Genomic DNA, 24,379 nt, shown 5'->3' with positions numbered 1-24,379 from the left:
ATGCCATTTTATCCATTGGCATAAAGGTTATAATCTGCGTTATGCAGTTTAGCGTATCAATTACCACAGCTTGTAGTGAACCTTTTGCCAATTGCAAGGGTCAATCGATAAGTTTTGAACACTGTTACACTGTGCTCTATTACATTGATTTCAATTACGAGTAAATTGATATTTAAACTCAAGCTCTTTAGGCAAATTTCTAGGGCATCTTTTGCCCAGACCTCTTTATTATTCGTAGCATCTCGCAAAGGGATTTATGTACTGTATGCTGCCAATCATTTTGCTAAAACTATTTCCTTTACTTATTGAGCGAGTCTCGAAAAGTCTATAAAATATACAACATATCAGCATGTTGAACATTTATGAGTGAGCACGGAACAGCAGACAGAAATGATGCCAAATAAATTGTACAATTTTCATATAGATGTTTATGACGTAAACAAAACAACAACACGAGAAAAAACAAAAATTATTCGTTGAATTCTCTATAAAGCAATCGAATGGAGGATATATAAAAAATTTAAATCTGCGGAATCAAAAATTGATTTCAATTGCAGTGCGGTAAATACAGTTGAAGAGTGAATAATTTAAAGACTGGCCAATGGATCTACCCACTACGAAAAGTACCCCAAAAGCCCAAGCCCAAATGACCATACTGGCAACGGGCAATGATGACATGAAAAATTCATTAAACGCGTCAAGCCACAAAAACCGGAATGGAACCTCAATGGAGGTGTGTGTGCGTGGGCTGGTGGGTTTGTATGTCGGGCAATTGAAACTCAACAATTGTATTTTGTGCCTCAAATGTTTTCCCATTAGGACTTGCATTACAAATTTCCTTCTGCACCACATCAGATAAATCATTCCGAAATACCAATAATATAGTTTCAAATAATAGGAATCAACTTTAGAATTTATTTAGCCATCTTTAGTAAATAACGTTTGATATCTTTGGAATCCAACTTTGAATAAATAGTTCTTAAGAAGTTGAAATTTGAGAGGAATTGAAAGAAATGACTGCATATCCTATCGTCCATACTCATATTTTCTAGACATGTACATGATATTTAACAAATATTTGCTTCTATCCATGGTTGTACATGGTTTTTTGGGTTTTAGTTAATAAATTAGTAAAATGTTCCCAACCAACCAGGACCAGGACAATGGAAACAGCGACAACTAGTATAACAGTCCATAATAATAATAATTTTTTTTTTGGTCCACTTTTGTGCGCAGCTGCACCAACAACAAAAACAGCAATAACAAAAGAGGGAACTATGTTGGACAGGCGCTAAAATTAGCAAAGTGTTTATAAAATATGCCAACAACTCGATTTGCTTTATATTGTGTGTGGAACTATGCCCATGTATGTATGTATTTTTTTGTTTTTTGTGAAGGAAGGGGCAAGCGTTTGCGTTACGAGTATTCTAAATATTTCCTAAAAATGCACACAACATGCAGGCATGTTCATATGTGCGGCTCTGTGTGTGTATACATATGTGTGAATGTGGGTGGTCATCCACACGCACACGCCATTTTAGGCCAAAACGTTGAGGCCATTGTTGAGGCTGTCGCTTTTGACGTTGCAATAAATTTGCTCGTTTATTTATTATTTCGCCGCACGTCATTGATAATTAAAAATAAATCAATTTTTAATGGGGCGTCCTTTTTGAAAGCCAGCCAGAGCTAGAGCCATCTAGCTAGCCTGGGACCTAGGACCTGCTGCAAAATGCATGTGTTGGTTCTTCCTGGATGACTGAACAAAATGGTCGGTCGGTCGCCAGCTCGTATATGTAGCTTCAACGGCATGTTGCTGGTAACGTTTTTGGTTTTGGCACAAAAGCAATTAGCACACGTTTAGAATAAGCCACAAATGTAATAGCATGGGCGGAGGCATTTAGGAAAGGCTGTCAGGAAAGCACTCGGAATTTCGTTCGTGCAAATCAATAACCAATACCAAGTGCCACTTTTCTATGCGAGACACGTAAAATTCTGGCAACAGTCTGCTGTGCGCGCTTTTTAAGCAAATCAGTTTATGATTCATAAACAATACTTCATCAAACTGCCAGCACACACACACACACACACAATATATTTGTATATATATATCGGGCGCATAACGCACATGTTTGCGTGAAGAGAAAAGAAAACCGGACTGTATGGATCTGGATTTGCCTCAAAGGCAGAAAACCAGATAGAATCACGTTGCAGCAATCATTAGGCATAGTCACAAATAGCAAGGGGAAAATATTTGATATCAACAAACAGCAGCAACGGGAAAAATGGAATTGATGCGAATGCCAAAATGTTTAGCAATTGTCTTCGCCAATTGCCTGTTCTTGGATGACCAGCACCAGCAGATGCGTACGATGAACTCATGTTTTTTTCCTGCTTTCTGAAGGTCGGTCATCGTCATCGTCGTCGTCTATCGCCTTAATTATGCAGTCAACTCTTTGCGGTTTATTTAAATGTGTTGTTTTGGCACATGTCTGCTTCTTTATAGCGGCAACACACTAACAAATAGATCCACACACTCGCAAATGTAATAACACACATACACATCGTGTCTCTGGTTATTTATACCCAAGCATAAATATCAACGGCAATGCCTCTGACCACAGTGAAGTTGGTAACCGCAGAAAATGGCATAAAAGTCAACATGCTGAACAGCAACTGAAAAAATATGGCTCAAGATATTATGTATAGTACAATATATGTATATATGTGTGTACATATATATATGTACATACATATGTGTATAGAGAGGGATGCGTGTGAGCCCTGTGACTTTTCATATCTGCCTTTAGGGCTATAAAGTATAAATTACGGCAAATGTGTTACGCTTCAGCATTGCGGGAAGAGCAACAGTCAGAGTGAAAGAGAAGGAAAGCCAAAAGGCCTTTTCGCACACGCACAACTAACTAACAACTATTAAGCCTCTGTCTCTGGCACCAGTATCTGCTTTTCGCTCTGACTCTTCTCTAGACTCTCGACTTCATCTCTGGGTGAAATACGAGGCAATGGCAACGCAAGTAATCAACATGCGTGGCACTCTGTGTGTGTACATTTTACACATGGGCTATGCCATTTTTCCGGTGATTAAGTGTTGATAAGTCTATAAATTAACTCCAACACACGCGTCCATGTCGGTTATTGTTTGCTACAGACAATGGCAAATATGACCAGTCCAATATACGCATCACACACACACTTACCCACGCATTCACCTATTTTCACGTATATGTACACTAATAGGTAGAGCTACATTAATCAAGGAGCAAAAAGACATTTCCTCAAATATTCAAACAACCAAAATCCGTTGCCTACTTATTTGGGCCATCACTCGTACAATACTGCATGAGAAACGTATCCCTGAAGAAAACACATATACTTAGAACTAAAAATGCGTATTAAACACTATTAAAACTTTTGCATTTTAAAAACACATACCTGAAATAGACGTATGAAGAAATATTATTTATTAAAATTATGTGACATCGGCAGTTTCACGTGCAACCTTTTCTTGGCATGACACCATTGCGCATCTATAATCCAGATGACATTTGTCAATCAATTAAAGATTAAAGTACAGCTGATGAAGAATTGAATAAAATGTATCGTAAAAAGAAGTTAAAGCACGACAGACCACACAAATAACAAATAAACAAACAAGAAAACAAATAGGGAATCAAATAAACAATGTAGGCCAACAAAGTCAATTAAAATTCGACAAAATTAATTGCTTAAAATACTCGGCGAATTGACTTACAAAATTTGCCAAAGTCATCGTAAACAAGAAATCTGTTTTAATTGCGGTTAAGCCAAGAGCAAAGACACAAACACAGACCCAAGATTAACACATACAAACGCACTCGCACACACACAATTCTATATACACCTTCAAACACCGCCTCTTCACAGCACGAAGCAAGCGAGTTCAAAGTCTAGCCGCTGGCGCTGTCAGTTCGTCTTTCGTCTTTGATGTGCAGCAGGCAAGACTAAGGCAGGGACTGAAGAAACCACAGGACCAGGACCCTTTACAAAAACAACATTAGCATAAATTGATACACAGAGAGCTCTCAAAAGCCGAGACTAAATGATAACTAGAATGCTGAAGTCTCATATTTAATAAAAACGTCGTTAAACAACCAGCGCAAGACTAGCGGAAAATTAATTTGCATTTTACTACATAATACAACTACAATTTGTTTCTAGTTCTTTTTAAAAATAAACAGCGCCCAAGTTACCAATCTGCTTAAGAATCTCTTTGTATTAGTAAGTAAGGGATTTTTTTTACATATTTTAATACCACAAAAATCTAATTTATGTCGAAAAGAGTCAAAATTGCTAACCATAGAATTGCCCAAGTATCTTGTTTTCAACTTGGTACATGTCCTTAACATGATAATACGTATCCTTATTAACACAGACATAAGCGTACCAAGGAAGCGTACCAAGGCCTTACACCATTCAACAGCTCACTGACCGTTCTTCAAAATGAAATGTTATTATTAATTTATTTGCTGATGCATAAACATTGGGACCATTAAATTATATAAATACTAGTGTATTCCAATCACTTTTCACAGTTGCATTAAGAATTAAAAAAAGTTTTTTCAATACAATGCTGAAGCTTATTATTGCGAAAACCTGATCCACAACTCACTGCCGTAGGTTGATCGCTGTCGAAAAAACGAAAATGATATATGATATTTAATGGAATCGTGATCTTTTGGTGGATTTTTTTACTGCCTTATTGAATAACAGTTTTAACATCATTTATTGCCGAATTCTGAGAGCTCACTTGGAATTTTGCGACACAAAACTCGTAAACTGCGTACAGATCCCGAAGAGGGAGAAAAGAAATATATTCTCTATTATCTCACACTCATTTGGTTCAAAACTTCATTCGCATTTTGTGATTAGCAAACACAACTACACAATGCAAACGTCAAAATTTTATTTGCACAAATAGCCAAAAAGTAACAACAAAATACCGAAATAAAACACACAGAGAGATACAGGGAGGAGGAAACTGGAGAGAAGATGTGAAGATAGAGAAACGAACCACAGACTGGCACGCGTAGACGCGTTAAATCAAATTAAAAGCGCGCTAAAAGAAGTGACAAATTTACCCCAGGTAAATCCCATTTTAAATACAAATGGTAAAATGCGTATCTCGGAAGTGGGAGTGGGATTGTCGAGGGAATGAATGTGGAGACAGGAAGACAGAACTCTGAGTGGTTTGCGGGCTGGCTGACTTGATGGCACACATTTTTCTAGAGCTTAGCGGTGCGCTGCATGTAATCTTAGTTTAAGTTGATTGTAGGACACACAAAAAGGAAAATGGAGAGAAAAAAAACACCGAGACCATGTAAAATGCTTTAAATAAAAATTTGTGAGAGAACACGGAACGTTTTTTCCTCTGTGTCTCTATCTGTGTATGGGTGAATTGGGGTTGCGTTTCGTAACTCTTTGCGTAAGAATGAAGACACTCAACGCGTTTCAACGTCTCGCTTTACTGAGGGCTTGCTAGCTGACTGGCTGACTCTTTCAACAAGAATTGCTTTTAGCGTAATTGCAAGTATTCCCGGGGGTTACCTACGTGCCACTATGGCCAATGGCGCTGCAGCTTTTAGGTCTACTACTTCTGCTAACCGCTCTCGAAATTGTTTGGCAATATTTACCGCATTTCAATTAAGCCGCCTCGCAGCAATTTTACACATATTTCGTTTTTTTTTTTTTTTTTTTTGCATTTTGGAGGCCGATTTTGATTAGTTTTTAACCTTATTGGCCTGCCCTTGAACTCAATCAATCAATCAATCAAAATCAAAAAAATTCAATCAACATCAAATGCAGGCATTGCTCAAACAAATGGAAAAGTAGATGGGTAACGAAATAAAAAAAAAACGCAGAGAGAAGGAATCGCACACAAACAGCTCAAACTCATTCATTAAGTCAAACGTTTAGGCCAAACCCCGAAAATTGCAAATCTGCAAAACGAGTCGCTATATATGTATGTGTACAGTATATACACATGCCCACAAAGTCAATGGCAAAAGGCAAAAAAAGAAATCTGCTTTTTATGCCTGCCAAGCGGGCAATGGGATAAGAGGGCATATTGAGTTCATTGTAAAAGGCAATATTTGCCACAGTATTTCATAGACTTTTTAGGCTTTTTTAGATTGAATAAATCCAACAAAGTACTAAGTTAACAACCGGACTTGAAATTGTTTCGAATACGATATAACAAGGTAAAACAAACAATGAATCAAATTGCGTGAAAATGGGATATATATAATTTGTTTCTGAAACGATTTTATAAAAATAATTATTCTTTAATCAATAATAATGATTATCTTTTTCGGATGATGTTAGATTTAGTAAGTTCTCAAGGACTTTTCCTCATACTAGAAATTTATGTTTTTGATGATCTTTGCCTAAATTCCAAGCAATGGGTATAATATATTCGATATGATTAACTAGCAAGATGTTTCATATAGCATTGCTGCATTCCTTTTTTACTATCCATTATTTTTTTCGTTGTTGTTTGGATGTTTTCTGTGTGAATGAGTGTGTGTTTATGTACTTTACGATGGTCAGCAAGTGGAAACTGAGGATGTCAGAGACTTTGCTGGTTTATTTTCCACATATAATGCCCGACTATACACGTGTTGGTTGGTTTGTGTGTGTGTGTGTGTGTGTGTGTGTGTGGTTGTGTTAAAATCACTTTTTAAAGCATTTTGGCCTCAGCGACAGATACACGCATTGAAGCGTGGGCACTTTTGCGTTTGCCAGGGCCAGGACAGACATTGAGAGGGACATACACAGAGAGACAGCCGGCCAGCATATTTATTTTATTTCAGCTCCATTCTGCCAGTGCATAAAACTGTTTTTAACATGCTCTTCTGGTTGATGTTCAGGTTGTTGTTTTTGTTGTTGCAGCTACTGTGCGCCCTTTTTATGCCAAATGTAAGCGATCTGCAAGGGTCTGACACAAATACGGCCCAGAAAGGCAAGCGTGAGATTGGATAGAAAGAACGGGAGAGAAGTGAAGTGAAGAGTCGGTGCTGGCAAGTTGAACAAGCAGATTTAAACCGTTACGGTTTACCTGCCAGCATATCGTATACATATATACTATACGTATTTAAATAAAACGTTTCTTTTTATTTCCTCCTGCCCCCTACTGGCCTCTTTCTCACCCCACTACGCGTCTGTTAACAAGCAGGACACAACGCCGCACTTTGCGCAATCACTGAACAGCTGGCAGAAGGCGGCTGACTGCAGGGACACGGGGCAGTTTTTCCCATTGATTTCAGCAAAGCGTTGGTAAGGAAACATGTAAAAGCCGTTGCAGCACACACAAAAAAAATGGAAAGCCAGCTTAAAATTATAAAAGAGAAGTAGAAAAAAGAAAAGGAAAACTGTCGTCGTCGTCGTCGTCACGTGGCCGCTTCAAATCAAAATATAAAAAAACATAGGGGGGGCGTGGGATTCCTGCAATGAGTTACATCAAATGTATTTGGCTTTCACAGGAAATGGCACTGCAATGCATTTTTATTTACATCTCTAACAGTGAGCGAGAGGTGACAAGAGAGCAAAGTGGGGGGAAATGGAAAGCCATTAAGAAATTGCACATACACACTGAAGGGCGCAAAAACCGGAGCAGAGTGAAGGGTATAGCAATTCCAATTGAAATGGCCAAGGCAAATAATGAATGAGCGCCACATCAGACACATGTCAAACCATATCATCTATTCAAATTAAAATCGAGTATCGCTTTGATGTTGCCTTTGGACCTCATCAAAAAAAGGTTAAGCCTTTACCCAAAGATACATATAATGGCAATGGAGATGCAGATGTCAGGTAAGTGTACGATTAAGCTAAGCGAATATAAATTACACAGCATTGAGGCTAAATGATTTGGCTAAAACGGCAACAAGAAGAAACTCTAGGGACCATAATCAATCATCAATTACGCTTAAACCCATCAGGAATTATGCGTTAAATTTATTGAAAGTCAGTTTGTACATCCTGAATTATGGCATAAAATCAATTTTCAGTGCGAAATCAATAAAAAGCAAATTGCTAGTTCGTCTTGAACTCTCACATTAAGCTCTCTACTGACTCTACCTACTGTACCGCCATTCCGTCACTCAAAGCCTGAGCCAAAACCTGTCGCAGAGTCGCCGCTTTAAATCGCTAGCCAAGTTCCTGGATCAAGTGACGTGGCAACATCAGAGACTAGAGAGAGAAAGTGAGGGAGAATAAGAAAAAAGGAAAAACTTTTTGCCAAGCCAATAAAGTGTGCTGTTGGTGCTCCTGGCAAGGCTCAATCCAGTCCAAGACGAGGCATTGCGACAGAAGCCGTGGATCTGAATGTTTACTGAATGTTCGTACGGCCACTGCCGTTGAGAAATAAAAATATTTTCCGTAAATTGCAAAAGAAACAAAAAATAGAACAACACAAATGTATATAAGGAAAAGAAAAAACTGCAAATCGCATTGCTTTGTCCATCTGTCCGTTCGTCTGCTCTTCTATTTATCTGTCCAACTGTCTGTCTGTTTCTAGAGACTGTCCATGTCTGAGAGCGAAGCGCGTCAATTGTCTGCAATAATTCTAGGAAAAGTGCAAAGTGTAAAGCAAGTCCATCCTGCTGGCAAAGTAATTTATTTATCAAGTTTCAAGCTGGAGCCTGAAAACTTAATACGCCACCAAATTGAATGCACCGTTCCCGACATAGGAGACTTTTCCTCCGTTTCATTTTTCCCCTCCACTTATTCTGAGTGTACAGAGTACACTACTTACATACTTATATGTATGTATGTATGTATAAAAAAAAAGTTGCCCGACAGCAATCTCTTCTATAATAAGGCCATCTGGCGTTACTCTGTGCAAGTAATAAATATATTTAATATTTTCGTGTCCAATCTGAAGCGTTTAAGTAAATAATCAATAGAGGAATTGAAATTTAATGTGAGAACTTGGTAAATTGAAATAAAAAGCATATAATATAATAATCTCCCTAGGTCAAGGTTAAATTTTTAAGAAATTTTCTGATTACCCAAGATCCTGATGGGCAAATTGAAATCCAAATGAAGAGATTTTTAAAACTACCCATAAGTTCCTAAGTCAGAACTCCTGTTCAAGGTTCGCTGTCGCTTTTTACAGTGAAGGCCACTTAAATACGTAGCGGGATAGGGAATGTGTCAATATGTCATGGGTAGTTTTCAACCGTTGATTTAAGAACTAAAACCACAATATTTTCCTTCTCCTTTTGACCACCACGTCACGAGCTGTCACCTTTCTATTGAAGCCCATTCCAATGCACTCAATGTGGTATAATCGAAAGCACAATGTTCAACATAAATAATTGATGCGCGCTTTCATTGTGGGCTTTGATTTGTCTGTTTTTAGACCAATCTGAGGGCCACTCAACCTACCACCTTGCTGCTTGCTCCCTTCCGCCTTTTGACGACCTCACAACTCAACAGCAATAACAGCTGCAAGGCCATTACAATTTTTATATACAACATATTTTTGTTTTTTTTAGAGCTCTGATTGATGTGGCATTTTGTCGCTGTTTTGTAAATTGGTTGCCATTCGCATCTGATTGTGGCGAGGGATGGGGTACAAAGGTTGCAGTTTCAAGGTTCTTTCAACGCTCTAATTTTCCCTACACACCCACACATGCCACAAAAAGCAAAAAAACATAGCATACTTATGAGGGCCGACTATAAGGTTCAATTAAAATTTTACACTCCTTTGCATTTGAAGTAAATATGCATGAATAAGCGTGGGTGTATGATTGTAGTGCAAGAGAAAGAGAGAGATAGAGAGGGTAAAAATGAGTGGTGAGCAAACCTTATAGGCCAACAAGTACTTTTACTCGGCAGTTGCCTGCGTAGTTATAGCCGCCAGTAACAGCAGCTACTGGAACAAATTTGCTGCACTGCCAGTTCAGGGACACTTGAAAGCTTTCGTGCTTGTATACGTGTAGACTTTGTGTTAGGCATAAACTATGAGCCAACACACATTTAATGAAACGTAACTTAATGCATAATTGACTAAACGCCTCCAACTTTGACGTAAAATGGCTCTTAGTGCATGTTTGGCTTTAAGTTAAATGGTCCAAAACTAACTTACATTTACTTTGAGATTACCACGTGTAGATCAGTTTGTGAACTTCTCTCTCCTTCTCCTCTTCAGCGTAGCTGCCATAAACTTTAATCCTTATCTCAAAGAGCAGTTCCGAGATAAGAATATTTTACGCTTTAGTGATTGGAATTGCTTCTGTTCATTGCGTCAGAATCTATTACATATTGCAACAGTTAGTTCACGTCCGTTTTTTTTTGATACTGGTCTAGCATGTGCAATTTATTTTTTATTATCACTTTTTCATTGCCGCCAACGCCGAGAAATAAAAACCGAATAACAAAATCAACATGCAAAATATGTTGCATATTTTACAATGCAGCAGCAATAGCAACAGCAACGTGAAAGATAACTAAAAAGCGCAAAATGAAATATGCAACAAAAGAGCGTAAAAACATGAAAATAAATTGAAAAACAAAACCGGCAACACTAAGAGAGGAAAAGAGACAACAAAAAACACTAGACAAAACAAAAAACAATGCAAGAGAATGGAGAATTGGTTAACAAATTGCAACAAATATTACAGGCGAAGTCCAACAGCAGCAGCAGCAACAGACAATGGATATGAAGTCATATATTTCTAACAACGAATTAAACAAAATCCAACTGAATAGAGGCAAGCTGTAAATGCGCACACATAACTTTATATATGTATGTATTTGTTCGTATACGAGTAAATATATGAAAGTATATAAACGGATTTATACGACAAACCATAACCAAATATAAAGCGAACGTTGCTAGTGTAATGTTTTGCCTTTTTTTTTTTTTTTTTGTATCGATCGAATCCACTGAATGGCAAAGAGCGTAGCAAAAGATGTTGATGATGTTGGCCAGAACGAACGACAGAACGGCGTAGTGGAGCATGAACGACGTTTTTCATATTTCCGCCAGAGTTCTCTAGCCTCTCAGCAAGGACAAAAATTGAATTTTTCCCTCTTAACCAACCAAACATCATCTAAACGTTACTTATACGACTGGGAGAGTGGGTCTCAGTGTGGCTGTTGCAAGTTCTTTAACACAGAAGATGCAGCCTTATAGCGAGAGAGTGTACGAGTGAGTGAAAGAAAAGCTAAGGGAAATTGCTTTTTATTTTCTTATATCGAAAAATACCAAAAACTATAAACCAAAGCAACGAAGTGATGGAAAAATCATATTGAGTGAATGGAATTGCATGGCCTAAACCACTAGCACTACATAGGCGAGCTCAGCCTGTTAGTGTTAAAGAGAAAACCATATCAACAAACAAAACACAAGAAAAATTCAATTTAAAATAGAATTTTCCTTTACCACTCGAATTTCAATTGTTTTTTTGTTTGCATATTCTTTGCAATTTGTCCAAATAGACAAAATATATCCCAAACAGACTATCAATTATTTATATAAACTTATGTTACGAGCAGCTGTGTGTTTTCGAATCTAATACTTAATATTAAATCTGCACCATCCGCCCATGAAGAGGGGCTAAGAAGGGTTGGTAAGAGCTCGTGACAATGCAATACCGATAAAGGACTCGTCTAAGGAATTTAATTTTCTGCGTAGATAGATAGATGTGCATACAAAACGATGGCATTTTATGAGAGATGTAAAAGGGGGAATTATGAAAGTCACCTTTTCCGCACAACAATACATCACAATGTTGGGAGTGCACGTTGCCCTCATACCGCTCGCCCACAACTGGCAGCATCATCAATTCCCATGAAATGAAATGCACAGTCATGGCGGTGCCCGGTGGTGGCAAGAGTCGAACAAATAACGTAATACTTTTGACAACAACACAAAAACCACGAGTGCAATCTGCACGAGCCTCTAAACATGATGAATGTACACTGAATGAAAATTCCACATTCGGTTTACCCAGTTTAGAGAAAATTGAAATGAAATTGCTTTGCCCATTCTTAACTATTCTTTCTTGCTGTGCATGCATCAAGGCTCATGCGAGTCATGTGTCCTGCTGGGTATTAGCTAGATGAGCAGACAAACTGCTTGCTATATTTCAAAGCATTGTACGAGTAATATTATGAAAAACGGATGATGAATTCATCTGTGTAGATGACGTCCACAAAGGCTGGCCACACACATTGGTTCTTGTGACTAGACTTGGATTTTTCTATTGTTGACAACGTTTTTATTTCGATAATGTCTGACGCCAGAGGTAGAAGGATCAATTATTGGGATCACTAATTTTCTGAATTTCTTTAAAGTCTAAACATATCACGTTCTGTTTATTGTTGGCAGTCCAAGCAAATAAATTTTAAATATATTTGTTTTGGGCTGTGTTAAATTTGTAGTATATACATAAACCTTCCTGTATCTATATATGATATCCACATGTCAAATTTCGTGTGATGACAAGATTGTAGGGGGCCAAATCATTAACCATGACAACATGAAAAGGTCTATTCATTTGGGTTAAAGAAGAGAACTGAGACAGAATCTCCTCTATCTGTGTATATGGGGTTTTGTGTTGCTTTTTTTGTTTAGTTAATCCTTGAAACATTTTCGTGTCTTGTTTAAAGCTCAGTCAGCATGTCAGATTTGGCGAAATAGGATTTACGCCTTTGCTTTAAGTGACAGCGCGACGGGGAAATGTATAAAAAGAAAGTGAACAGAAAACAGATAATGTCAATATTAGTCGCCTGCATAATGTACAATAAATGGCAAAATAATACAAAAGGCAGAGCCGAAAGAACGCTACCCAAAGTGAGAAGAAAAGGCAAACTGCTGTAATGGCTGCGCGACAAAAGGCATGAAAAATCAATAGCCCAAAGCACAGAAAACGACCAGAACACACAGGGCAGACAGGCAGACCGGCAGCACGGGACAACAACAAACGGCACAAAGGGAAAAAGGACTTTCACAAAGAAACGACCAACGGAATCGGCCTGAACACTCTGAGAGTTGGGCGCGGGTAAAGTGTGTGAAATATTTTTGGCATTAAGCCGGATGTCAAATAAAATATAAATTTGTCAGTTATGGTTTATGTGCATTTTACTTGCGTTGTATTTAAAGCTTGAAATTAATCATTTCATACTACTAGTATGTATTATGCTTGGCGGTTTCTTTCCCCTTTGTTCTCTGTTTTTCTTCGCTTATCGTTTGGCATTTGCACACAGTTTGCATTGCTGTTTATTTTCCTCTTATTTTCTTGTTGTTATTTTTGGTCTTTAAATGAAAAATGAATCAAAACATGGGCACGTCATAAATTCTCTAAAAAGCATAATAAATAAAAAGAAATAATAACATTTTTATTACATTGCCGGCAAGGTGAGCCAGAGAGGCAATGAGGCAAAGGCATCGGCATCGGCGTCGGCAACGCCAGAAGCTGTGGAAGGGCAGTGAAGCGTTGCCAAGCTGTCGAATTGAAAGGACGAAGTCGCCAGCAGCTTCTAATACTTTTCGAATGGCAAAACTTTTTTTTTAGTCTTTCTTTATTCTTTTGTTCCTTTTTTTCCCAATGATACTCTTTATGTAAAAAGGGTTCTTCATATTTAGAAGATAAAGTAAACAAAATGTATATATGTAGTTGAACATTGCGATGATTTAATGAATCTAAATGAGCTTGTCTAAGCTAGTTTTATAACTACATTTGTATGTTGTTACATATATGTATGTACATCAAATATTAATATTTATTAACGGTTTGTGGATTGGATTTCTAATCTATGTAAGCAATTTAAGAGTATACAAACATCGACGTTTTGGTTTTTGGTTATATTTTTATATGCTTTATTTCTTTGTATTGTGTTGGTACTGAGCGATGTTTTAATGATGCCATCATAAATTATTACATTGCTATTTCATTTTATTGTTTCACCCGCGATTGAACAAGTCTCCGCCTCTTCAATTGCTGCTGTTGCCCGTTACTGTTGCTCTTCTGTATTAACTGTTCCCGTTGCCTGGGACCTGGCAATTATTATTACTTTTAAGAGCATTTTTATGCTCTTTTATTTCCTGGCCACACGATTTTCCTATTAACACAGCACAAGAAGCAGCAGTGGCAGCAGCAACAGCTCTTAGAATTTATACTACATACACACTTACATATACATACATATATATATGTATGTACATATTTTGTACATAAATATACATATAACAATCTGAGTTGGCGAAACAAAAATTTCGTTGGAGAGTTTATTATAATTTTTTATGGATATAATATTATAGGCCTGATGCCGTCAGCTGAGAACCAACAAACCGACAACATTCGACAACAACCTATTCCCATTCTTATACATTCTAGTCACTGCGCACGTGCAGATTGAGTTTAGTTGAATTTGAGTTCAGTTCAGTTGAGCTCTGTTCTGTTCCTTTCGGTTCACCACCTGTACGATTCTTGTCTGACGCAGCATATTCTCATCGTCTGACTGGCATGGCATGTTACCCTATACCTCCTCCTCTACTCATTTTCGCAGCATATTGAAGTCGACGACGGTGGGCAAAATGGTGGGAAGCTGCTTGGGGCTTCTTGGTGGAGGAGGCGGAAATTGTTAAAACTGTAATTGCTAAACGAATTTTAATGAGCTCATTAATTTGATAAAGGGATTTACACGGTGTTGCGGTCTTGGCCGTTGCTCCTGACCAAATGTACCACCCCCTCATCCTTAACGGGCATTGCTGGTGGCCTTAATTAAAATTTGCTTCAAATAAATTTATGGGTTTTTTTTTTTTTTTTTTTGTTTTCATTCCTTTTTTTCGTTGTCTTCAACCAGCCACATAACCAGCTGGTTGGTAAACAAAAATTTGTTTGAGTTTCTAATGAAACGGATTTCATTGCGACCAAACAAAACTGGCTGCTGCCACATGGAAACCAACTCGCAGTCAGAGTTATAACCTCATCTAAAAAACCCCAAAAAAAAAAAGAGATAGAACTGACCTAACTGAAACTAGTTGGCCTTTTTTGGACTCTCAGTTACCCTGTATTGTAGTTAATTGTTAGTCTCTTAACTATATCAACGCTCTCCTCTATTTCTGAAGACTTTTCGTGAATTGTTTCAATTTTAACCTATATATATATAAACTACTGTTCTACTTTTAGGCTTTCTAAATGCATGTCAACCAATATCAAAGAATTATAAAAGACTATCCCTTTTTGCAGCTTGGATTTTCATATACTCCTAGATATATGGGGTATGCTGGGTACAACAAGAGAGACAAAATTAAATAAACGAAGCGTAAGAGATATGCAACAGAATTGTGAGTGCAGTCCCAGTAACACACATCCACACACACATACACATATTTCTAGAACGAGAAATAGGAAGCGAGGAGTCTGTAAACTGATACTGATAAGTAGAAGTTTGCCCATATTTTTTTGTTTCGTCTGACAGACAGGTTTACATTTGACTGACCTCACTTTTTTACTCTATTCCCTTTCTTGTTTTTTTTTTGTTCTGTTGGCTGTGTTTTAAGCCGAGTTCATCACGTTGTCATGTATTTGTGGACAGAGCCGAGTCGAGAGTCCATGGCCATGGACAATCAAGTGTCAGCTACTATTTCGACGACTCTTGCTACCGTTGCCGGGAGTAACTGTAAACGCGTTGATAAGCACACAGAGAAAAGCTAATTGGATTTCATTCAGTTGAATTTGGACAAGACAAAAAAATAAAAATAAAGGTGATAGGCATGATAACTGCCTTCGGCTAAAGGCATTCAAGCGCGAAAAACAACAATGAAATTTCGGAATTGTAGATGATTAAGTGAAAGGATCTTAATTCTGAACGTTCATCAAATTTCTCTTCACAATTCATCGGTTTCTAAATTAATCTTATTTTTAGTAGAGTTATGATGAACTATACTCGACGAGATTTCAGTTAATGAAAAAGTAAAGACTTAAAACACAACCGATAGTATTTGTAACCGAACCAACGTTTACTGGAATTTGCTGTAAGAACTTGTCTTGAGGTTAGAACAAATTAATTTAATGAAAGAATTTTATGGACTTTATACCACAACAAGCTCAATTTTGCATTGTTTCATCGTTGCAATCATTATTCAACATTTACTTGACAATTCTACAAAATTCTTAAGAAAATTCTTTTACTTTGCTCTTCCCCACAGTGTCTTATCTCCCTCTCGAGGCGCTCATAATGCCATTTAAATTCATAGAAACGGTAGATAGAAGTTATCAGCCCACCTTCAACTTGACGGCCAACACAATGGCAAATAGTGTGCAAATTGTTGACGCTGTTTAAGCAAATGTTGCCCAAGAAAATAAATGCAGGCGACACAGTATATTGTAAGGTAAAAGGGTAGATGCGAGGGATCCCATCCGGCAGTAGGAACAATTGTCACCGTATCGCGTATTCCGTAATTCCGTATTCTGTGTATTGCCTCCGTCCGTTCCTTTTCCTGTTTCTCTATAAAAGTTGCTTCTTGTTTTTGTTTTTGGTTTTTGTTTTCTTTTTTTTGTAGCAACACAGGTGTGTCGCGACCAGTGGCAAGAATGGGAATCAAAAGTGGGAAAACAAAAACAGAGACAAATAAAAAGCACAACTAAAGAAAAATATACGAAATATACTATATAGAGGGAAATACAAATAATATTTTCACGGCCTGACGTTATCATTTGATGGCCTTTTTTTGGTATTAATGCAAAAAATTCGCACCTGCATAAATATTTGATTTAAAGTTTCGATGACGAATGGCTAAAAAAATTCGCATAGTTGATTTTAAATAGGTTTCAAAGGTTATATTTATGCCGCCAACATCAGAATACCCGACTTGGGCATCGGTCTTAGAAAACTCTTTTTAAGAAATGGTCCCAGGCCCGCATCCTTTCAGCAAATTTTGCTTTAAACTCGTTCTATTTCTTTAGCCTCATCCTTAGAGAATTTGTTTGACTGTTTGTTTTTATAGAAATATTATTATTCTTGCTCAATATAGTGAAATGCTTGCAGGAAAACACTCAGTTGCGAACCTTCCTTAGGCGCAGTGGAGGAGGAGTTTTTTCCTTTTCAGCAGAACAGGAGGGTTCAATTCTAATTGGTCTGAGATAGAAGCTATTCTTAGGTACTTCAGAAGAAATAAATCGAACAACTATCAAAAGCTAAATTCGTTGATTAAATTTAAAGTACAAAATTGTACTTCTTTTAGAACCTGCAGAAAAGCTAAAGAGAATTCTAAGGCAATTGAAATATTTCGACATTTAATGAATACAAGTGAAAGGATTGGAAATTGGTGGGCGTTGCGAGGCGTGGGCGTTGTATATGCTGGAACCATAAGGCTATTAGTGAAAGGATTTAAGGACAAATTATGTTGCCAAATGTTGCCAAGGCGGCAAGTCAAACGATAAAATATTCAAGAAGCGCCCAGTAAAAGAAGCAGCAACAACAACAACAACAACAACAACAATGAAAACATTAGTAACATTTGTTTGAATTAAAATGAAAACGTTGACAATCTTTGTGACTTTGAATGCCAAAGGCAGCAGCAGCAGCTTGGTCCCGGCTTTGCCTGTGTTTTGTGTCACTCTTTTCAGTCGCGTTAAGTCTCTGTGTGGGTCTGTATCTACCTACCCCTCTTTCTCTCTATCTGTCTCGCTCTGTTTAAATAGAATTAACATTCGTCTTGCCAGCAGCAGCATAACGACAAAAGCAACGGCAACATCAAACCATGTAACCCGGCAGGGCAACCTTTTGCTTCAGCAGCCGGTTTTGACTCGGCAGCTCATTCATTTCTGCGCAGCAGCCTGTCAGACACGCCCACCCATGCCCTCATTCCTAAACACGCCTTTGCCCCTGCTCAGACCTAAGCTGAGCGGAGGAGTGGAAGAGCATTTCATTTGTATTCGAAACATTGTGTCCTGTTGAACATTCTTAATTAGGTTAAATCTACTGTGTCGCACACTGATGGAGCCTTTGACTGACTAACTGACTCACTGAGCCCTTTGGGTATCTCTCTCTCACTATTCCCTTCAAAAGAAGGACTATCGTCCATCCATCCATCCATTCATCCAACCATGGCCATTGGGTTGGCACGCGTTTCATCCATTTGGCATAATTTAGTAAGCCAGCCCACAGACGTAAAAGACAAAACTCATATTTGCAATTTAAATCCAGGAAATGAAACAATTATAAACTTTATCGGTTGCAATCAACCATAGACCCATCGGAGGGTCTCAGGCCCGCATCTATGCTCAACAAAACTTTCATTGGCAACATCTGCCTGCATGTGTGTGTGTGTGTGTGTATGGCAATGTGTTTCATCATGTTATTGCCGCAACAAGTACAAGCAATTTGTTATGCTCTTACCGGTGCAAAAACAACTAAAAAAAATAAAAAAAAAAACTAGGACATGCATATAGATTGCCCTTAGCTCTTGGACACACTAGACATTCTTCTGCTATCAACTCATGTAACAGAAAAACGTCATCATAATCTTGAAAAAACTGGCAAAATGAAAAATGAAACAAAGAGAAAGCTACCTACCAACCCAATGGCCAAGCTAAAGCCATGTAAAGTGAATGATGAATTGGAAACAATATCTAATAGGGTCATATTAGCAACGCTTTTATATACAATTTTATGTGATGATGATGATGGATCTTTTGATACTCATTGCTCTCCGTTTAAAGGCCTTCATTTTAAATGATGTCACGAAACATAACTTTGTAGGCAAACTCATGAAATTTCTTAGGTCTGGCTCATTTAAGCAAGGAATTAAATTAACCAAACAGAAGTAGAGACATATACTTATCTTCTTAGTTGCTTAATAGTTCAAGGGGATGATAGGGACAATTGATTTTCAAATTATTTGTGCCCTTAAATTGTCGAAATGTCAACTAAGCATAGCATATCCACGCTTCCTAAGCAACTCTTTGGCCGTTTTGGTTATTATTATTAATGAAGTGAAATTTAATTAAGAGTTTCTTATCTTTCATCCCAATATTGAACCCAGGCGCACACATACCCACACAAATACGGACGATATCCTTGCCTATTCCCATCATCTTTATAGTCAACTGATTCATATCCAACTACTATATAATATCTTTTGTTGTTTGTCGTCTTCAGGTCACGAACCATATTAATGGCCATTGTATTATGTCTGAGGTTTGGCATCTCTCAGCTTGAGCATCAACCATTTTGTTAGCTAAAGAACTAAGACGCAAAGGGCAAATTTGTGTATGTATATTACATACTTGTATCAAATACAAGAGACCCCGTCATCCGTGCCCCTGTCACTGCCACCGTTTTGTGGCTTGTGCCAAGCGACCGAAAAAATTGTAACTTCAAACTTGCTTTATTCGCGTTGCACGGTAAGCCACAGTAAGTGGCACTCTCTTGGCATAAACAAGAGCCAACTTTTGCTGCCAAACAGTATGTATATGAATATATATACAAATATACAGATAGATGTGTATATAAATGGTATATATGTATTTTGGCTGTCCTTTTTCTTGACATTTCCTGCCTCGACTGCGACAGCCACCAAAAAATGGGGGGTCGCCTCTTTTAGTAAATTGAATTTTGTATTTGGTCATGGACCAGGAGGCGAGTCTTTTTCCTATATGGGGGTAGTAGGGCAGAGGACCCGAACTGATAAGACCAAGAATTGAAATTGTAGATGTGTATGTATGTATGTCTGTGTAACTCGATGTAGGTTTATGATGGCCACTTGTCTGGCAGAATACAATTTTTGGCTCCCTTTTTTTATTATTTTATTTATTCATTTATTTGCCGTTCATATTTCAACGCGTGGCCATTGACGAAATGTTGTTCACGAAAATTTACTTTGACATATTTTTTTTCCGTTGGGTTTGCCTTCATATCTGCTGAGAGCACGTGCGGGTTGAAGGCTTACCACGGCCGGAACGTTGTCTGGGCATGAAATTGAATTAAAAACTCATCTTTGCTCAATTTGCTCTATTTTCAGAAATGTATATTCAAGAGTTTCCATAGAGTATCCATACATTCTCTGCATTTGTAGAATAAAAGGATATATCAGAATCAAGAAAATGTTTGTCGCAGCGTTTTGTCTGTATCCAATATAACGCGCCTGGAGACCCCAAAGCTTTTATCGATTGGTTTGGATCTTTAAACATTGGAACAAATAAATAATTGTTCTTTTTAAATGACCTTTGCTTTCGTATATATTTATTTTGATAAATTAAAGAGTTATTCTTTAATTTTTTTTCCAGTTAAACTCGCTTAATATGCGTTATGTGAATTAATTTAAAAAATGAAGTTCTTTATTAGGATAAAATCATGAATTATAACATTAAATATGGAGTTGCCCCCACCTCCAACACACATGTCTTAATCCCCAAGACTATTCCATTTGTCATCCAGCTTCCGATTTTTGTATTGCTTCGACTGACTGCCTGTTGTTTGTTTTTCGTTTTGTTGATTTTTTTTTGTATTTGTTTTTTATTGTTTTACTAGCAGAAAATCTGTTTTATTTGTTTGGGGGTTTTATTGCTGCTACGAGTAATTTAATGTCTATTGCATTTAGGCTAATATTTGAGTTGCTGTTGTTGTTGTTATTGTTTCGCATGGGCTTTTACGAGCTTTTTATTGCCTTTTTTATGTATGGGCCAAGCGGTTGGCTTGGGCACTTGGTCAGTTGGCCCAGTTGTTGTTACTTTACTGCTCTAATTTCGAGTGATTAAAGCCACACACACACACACACATGGTCATTGACATTGGTTGTAATTTTAATTAAGTATTTACCTAGCATACTTTTCGGTTGTGTAAATTGCTTTATAACCCACTTACACACACACATGAACCGATATCAATAGAACAAAATGGCTTTAAAATGAACCCGTTTTTGGGTTTCGGTTATGTGTTTTTGTTTTGTTGTGTTGGACGAAGAAAGACATTAACCACACTTGATTGATTTCTTCTTTATGGTTTTGGTTGAACAGCTCATTGGCTTTCTTAATCTCAATACAGATGAAAGAAAAAAGGGAATTCGGCTTGGAATGCTGTTGGCAAAAGATAATCTAAGTTTCAATTTAGAAGTTGGCAGCTTGTTTACCTAGGCCAACGCAAACCCTTTGAGCAAAGCCAATTTACGATTTTAATCAAGCTTTATATACCTACAGATATGTATGTAGGTATATCTGGATTGGCATCAAAGCAAAATAGTTGGAGCAGCTGTCAACTGAGCAGGCCAAAAGGTTCAAGAACTAGAGAAGAAGCGGCACCAGCAGAAGAAGAAGACAGCTAATGTCCAGTGTCTAACCTAATTTGACGCTGACGAGGCGACGGACCGACACGCTAGCCTGTGCATAATGCTTATTGCCGCAATAATTTACAGGCCTTGGCTGCGTTGGTTGCTGCTGGATTTTGTCTAGCCTCGATAGTGCAACTGGTACTGGCCCTGCCTGGGTCTGGTTTGGACTGCTCTGTCTGGGCCCCGCTGCTCTTTCATTTTGCAGCATGCAATTTGCAATCTAAAAAGACAGCAACAACCAAAGGCATCCAGGCAGAGGAAGAAAGGCAAAGCATATGGCTAGGCAAATGAAGGCAGGCTACTAAGCACCCATAACTCCCGCCCATTAAAGCAAGTGTTGCGAACAGTGGAGAAAATAAACAACCTGACAGCCCTTTTTGAACTTTGAACAAGTGACATGGCAGCCAGTCAACCAGTCACCAAGTCCGCCAGTCAGTCAGTCCTCCAGTCAGCTGATAGGCATTTTGCACAGCAAAAAAAATTAACGGCAAACTTAGAGATAAGGAATATCAATAAAAGTAAGATTTAGTTACCAAACGGAGGTTTGTAACATAATGGTTATATTGTGAAATAACACATCCCCACAAAGCATTTAAAGTTGGAGGTAATAATTTTCTCACTGAATTCACCTCAAAATTACACGACTAATTATAAATATAAGAGAATTGTACTTCCAAATTTCCGTAAGACGCATTTCATTCTAAACATAAAATGAACAACGTGTCGTATGCGTAACGTTTGCTTGAAATTAACTTCTTGAAAACTGCATTGCTAAATTATCATTTAATGAAATATGATTAAGCAAATTTTCTTCAAGTGTAGGTCATGTGAAAGTCGTTGCAGGTATTATGCAACAGTCCGTGCTATTTATAGCGATCTCTCACTCAGAAACATACTCAAACGCACACACTCATGTAAAAAGAAGCACTCTCTAAATAGTTAACACTGACATGTCTGTCTCCTATGTGCGTATTTGTGATATTGTGTGTGTGTGTGTTTGCTATTATGAATTGTACAATTGTCATCAACGCCAAAGCGGCGATGCTTTTCCGTTCTCTAACTATGCTGAGCACCAGCACAAGCTGACTGGTGGACTGACTGACTGACTTTTTGACTATTTGACTGACTGGCATTCTGTGCACTTTCACTCACATACAATATAAGGCAGTCGCCACTCCATATTCACTGGCTGGTTTCATTTCGTTTGCGTTTGGCTCGACTCATCATGCCGCCGCCCGTCTCTTTGTTTGCCACGACGACGTATGCTGTCTGCAATTGCTCCTCAGTTGTTGTTTGCCCGCATTACCCGCCATTTTTCAACACACACACATACACTCAGAGAGAGAGAGGGAAAGAGAGAAAGACATACGCGCGCTTGACTTGAAAGCCTGCTCCACTAGCACCACATACATTCTCGCCTAGCTCAGTGGTGCCATTCCGCTCCACTTCATTCCACTCCACCGGTACCTCTCCTCCCGAGTATGCTTTTGACTCTCTATGCACTCCCAGTAAATGACTCTTCAACGTTTGTCACATCTATATGCTTGTACGTATGTATGTACGAACGTATTTGTCTCGCAGCACTTTCGAGTGCCAAATATTTTTACATTTGTTTACTGCCATTGTTTTTGTTTCTATTGTTGTTGTTGTTAGTGCTAGTGGTGACAAACGTTGTTGTCTGGCTTTGTTTTTGTTATTTCATTCTTTGCAGTAAACTACACCGAAAAACAAAAAAACACCGAAAAAAACCTTGTGATAACTTGGCCTGCTTTCACATTTATGGCATTTCCACTACACCCTAATTAAAGCCCCCGAAAAAGGAGTTCCAATCAAGCGAGCAAATATTAAATAAAGTCTAAACAATGTCCATGTGGTTAATTACAATGGCCAACACAATTTACTTAAACATCCTCTCAACAGAAAATTTTTGATCGCAAATCTATAAAGATAACTAAATTGGAATCTCATTTTTCTTGTTTCTAATAATATAAGTATTCTATCATTCTGTGACTAAAGACTTGTGACTAAGACTTGTTTAGACTCCTTTTTTTCTATGCAATCCTATCTTTAGTTGAATCTATTGCAAGATTTTATACATATATCAACATTCGAGTTCTTGATTTGAGTCGATTTGAATTATAAACTGATAAAAAATAAATTGCAGGACAATAGTTACAAGTACAATCGGAGTTTTAACTATTTGGAGTCTTAGCATTAAGCGTCAAACATTTTTGACCTTAGACATACAAAACCCATGTAAACTGATCTGGACTATCTTAATTAATAATATTTGCACAAGTTAAGGATTAAAATGCTAAACAAGAACAAAAGAACAATACCACAACATAAGAATCTTCGCCCTCAACTGATTATTCTTAGCTTCTTAGTGTTAGTCGACAAACTGAGACAGTTCCATTTATATATATACACATGTATATGTATGTATTATAGGTAAACTATTTAAGTTTTAATTCTACAAATTATTTCCATACAAGGATTCTAAGAAATCCTTTTTGGTATTCATTTACTAAACTACTTTTCCTACTTGAATCATATAAATTTAAATTGCTGTCTGGTGTTGTAAGAACCAACAGCAACAACAATAACTGAGATCTTTGTTGTCAGTCAAAAAGAGGCACCATGGCCATGGCTGCTTTAACATTAATGCGCTTTTCTGACACATCAAAGCTCAGATATATAGAAGTGCAAAACCACAGCGTGGGATAAATTTGAATCCTCCATGTGTGTGTGTGTATGGAAGGTGGTGGAGTGATAAGGCAGGGGAAGAATCAAGTGTGTGTGTGAGTGTCTGTTTTAGTCAGTTGGCATTCATCAACAGTCATGGCAATAGAGTGGCAGCATCATAATTATCATCATCATTGTCGTCGTTATTATCATCATCATCATCATCTGCAGCAGTTTCCTTCTCATAGTCACAGATTTACATGACTATTTCGACTCGTTCTCTATTCATTTGATTCCCGAGCTTCTGATTGCTTATATTAGTAACTGTCAGAGTGCCTCCTCTGTTCGACTCTC

General features: G+C 37.7%; 1 protein-coding gene across 3 annotated transcripts in view; it reads right to left on the bottom strand.

Annotated features, from left to right (window-relative positions):
- The window catches only part of LOC137585803 (lachesin), a 149,402-nt gene that overhangs the window by 88,682 nt on the left and 36,341 nt on the right, over window positions 1-24,379 (bottom strand). The gene's annotated exons all lie outside the window — the stretch shown is intronic.

The sequence above is a fragment of the Drosophila tropicalis genome, unplaced genomic scaffold, assembly GCF_018151085.1.
Source record: "Drosophila tropicalis isolate 14030-0801.00 unplaced genomic scaffold, ASM1815108v1 contig_878, whole genome shotgun sequence".
Taxonomy (NCBI): domain Eukaryota; kingdom Metazoa; phylum Arthropoda; class Insecta; order Diptera; family Drosophilidae; genus Drosophila; species Drosophila tropicalis.
The sequence above is the reverse complement of the archived record's forward strand: the minus strand, read 5'-3'. Positions and strand labels throughout refer to the sequence as shown.